This window comes from Octopus bimaculoides, chromosome 14, assembly GCF_001194135.2.
Source record: "Octopus bimaculoides isolate UCB-OBI-ISO-001 chromosome 14, ASM119413v2, whole genome shotgun sequence".
In the NCBI taxonomy this organism is placed as follows: Eukaryota; Metazoa; Mollusca; class Cephalopoda; order Octopoda; family Octopodidae; genus Octopus; species Octopus bimaculoides.
The window spans coordinates 193,583-196,673 of NC_068994.1; the positions used below are offsets into that span (position 1 = coordinate 193,583).

General features: G+C 38.9%; 1 protein-coding gene across 1 annotated transcript in view; it reads left to right on the forward strand.

Annotated features, from left to right (window-relative positions):
* Window positions 1–3,091, forward strand: part of LOC106883693 (uncharacterized) — a 229,206-nt gene that overhangs the window by 93,529 nt on the left and 132,586 nt on the right. The gene's annotated exons all lie outside the window — the stretch shown is intronic.

Consider the following 3,091-nt stretch of genomic DNA (forward strand, 5'->3'; position numbering starts at 1 on the left):
GGGGGGGGGGGGGGTAAGCCATAAAACAAGCGGCATAAGAGGCAACGTCGACCGCCCGATTGGTCCAACAAATATGGTGTAAAGACTGGAACACCGCGCCAAAAACTGGAACGGTTTCTGTGACTGGTGGAAGGGGGGAAGGAAGGAGGTTATTGTCCCATTGAAAACCTTAACAAACATTACACCACGACAGACACACAATGGCTACGGAGTGAGGTTAAGCTTGGGGTGCGTGCGTGTGTGTGTGTGTGTGTGTGTAGATTTGCTTACGTATTAATACACCTCTACATGTATATACGACACATATTTAAAGCAATTGTACATTTGTGTATACGTATAAAAGTACGCGTGTCTAGAGATGTGTGTACGAATGTAGACTTCTACATATGCACGAATATTTACATGTGTGTGTGTGTATGTATATATATATATATGTATATATATACATACATAACAGTCTGCCAGCTTGTTTTCCCATCTCTCTTTATCTCCTTATATTTGTGGGTGAGGTGTTCACACACACATACACACACACACACACACACACACACACACACACACTTTTGTAAGGCTTTCACTTGAGCACACGCATCGTATACATACACACACAGATACAGCGTACACATATCACACCCCATTTAACAACATACACATATTTGTCCTCAGTCACAATGTATATATATATACACAGTGTACACAGCACCTCGCCCAGCCACACACATACATATACACACCGTGTACGCATTCTACACAACGCGACCACCATTCTACATTACTACCACCATCACCTCAGTAGCGCCCTCATCAACCATGTTTAGACTGACAACGAAAATATGGGACATCATAGACATAATAAGACCTATGCTTACAGAAAGAACCTTCCAGAGAGGAGAGACATCCCCCAACGCCCACCATCACCCCCCTCCTATCTTTGCTTATCTACAATCAATGTTATTTTTAAAAATTTTATTTACAGCCTTCTCTAAATGTATTTATTGTTATTGCAAAGGTTGTTGTTAGATATTTGAGTGTGTATATGTGTGTATATATATATATATATATTCATGTAACCTCGTGGGCATCGGTACCATTTTCCTCTTTCTCCGTTCTTCCATTCTCCGAACTTTCCATCTTTCCGACGAAGGGCTACGCCCGAAACGTCATACACTCTCTCTTTCCTTTCCTGAGCGTCCAATAATACTATCCATATCACGTCCTCACCTTGTTGTTTTTTTGTTTTTTTGTTATTGTGTTTTTGAACTATATATATATATATATATATATATATATACATGCGTGTATATATATATATATATATATATATATGCGTGTGTATCTATATATATGTGTGTATATATATATACGTGTATGTATGTATGTATATATATATATATAAGTACATATACAGATGTGTGTGTGTGTGTATCTGCGTATAGGTGTGTATTATTACTATACATTTACATGTATACAAACTTGTAAATATAAGTGTATTCATGTTCACACACACACACACAACATGTATGGCTACACAAATTTACTTATGTTTCTGCCTCTATAACTATGTGTGTATGTGTGCGTGTGCGTGTGCGTGTGCGTGTGCGTGTGCGTGTGTGTGTGTGTGTGTGTGTGTGTGTGTGTGTGTGTTTGCCTTGTTTTACAACTTTCTATTTCATTTTGTAATTAAAATATTTCACATTTTATACATTGTTATCGATTTTTTCCCTGTCCAAAATCTTTTCCCCGCCTTCCTCCCCTCGCCCCCCCCCCTCTTTGATAAATTACTTTTCAGTTTGACAGTTGTTTCAGGGTGCAGAGCGGGTAGGTTTCTCCAGGGAGACTCGGTTAGTATTTACCAGCAACGAATCTACTGTCGTCTGCTAAAAACACTCTGCAGCCTGACTCATCCTATACACTCTGCTTAACCTTTGCTTTCAGCTGGGATTGAACCTGCCACCTTCTGCTAACGCACATGTACTTTATCACTCACGCTTGGCTGCTGTTAATGAGATGATGACACTTTGAAGCAAAGATTTGTTTCGTTGTTCTCTGCAAACTGCCGCCATTAAGGTGAAGTGATAAACTGGAATCCATCCTAATCGTCAAGGCATTAAATATTGGGAGAGAGAACTTTTCCCAGAATAGAATGTTGTCTATCACACAGTATTAAGCACGGTAAACATCGCTAGTTACTGTGAGTTGGCTGTTACTTCCAGCAGAGAGCTTAGTTCGCCCGTGGTGTCTATTTACAGCAACTAACTTTTCTGGAATATTAAATGTAAAGGGTATTTACCAAAGATTCGGTGTTCTGCTGCTGAAAGAGTAAAAAATGGAGCTTTTTCCCACCTCTTATCGTTTTGGTCAACATGCTGATTCTCTTTAAACAGTATCGAACGTCAATGAAACGAACCTTAAAGATAAACTTTATGGAACTCTAGTGAGAGCAGAATGCGGAGAAATTTAACTACACCAGCTGTGAAAACAAGTCCAAATTTATATTGAATACTGGAATTTCACTCCAATAAATTCTAGTTTTTTTAGTTTTTATTGACAAAGAAACTTTTCATTAATTTTTTCCCCCAAGATGTTTTACAGAGATTTGTTCCATTCGGTTATTTAAATTTCTTCATAAAAAGTCAGTTTTTTTTCCGTCCACGAGTCAACTATTGTATTGTGATGTGAGACTGATAGGTTTCTTTTTGTTGTTGTTTTACTTGCAGCGTGACTACGTGGTTAAGAAGTTCGCTTTGCCACCAAGTGTTCTCAGTTCGATTCTAACCCATGCCTCTTGCGCAAGTACATGCTGCTGAAGCCTTAGATGGAAACTTCGTGGAATTCTCACATAACAGACTCCTCTATAACAGACTCCTCTATAACAGACTCCTCTATAACAGACTCCTCTATAACAATAATACCAACAGAAAAACTACCATCGGAACGTACAGTGACACAATGAAGCGGAATGGCTGGCTGCCCCCCGTAAGATCATCTCGATCACGTGGCCATGACCTGTAACCAGACAAATTTTCTATCCAGCCCTGCAAGCTAATTAAACTTCTAAAGTATTTTAAGCATAAAAAATAAGATTCTCCTT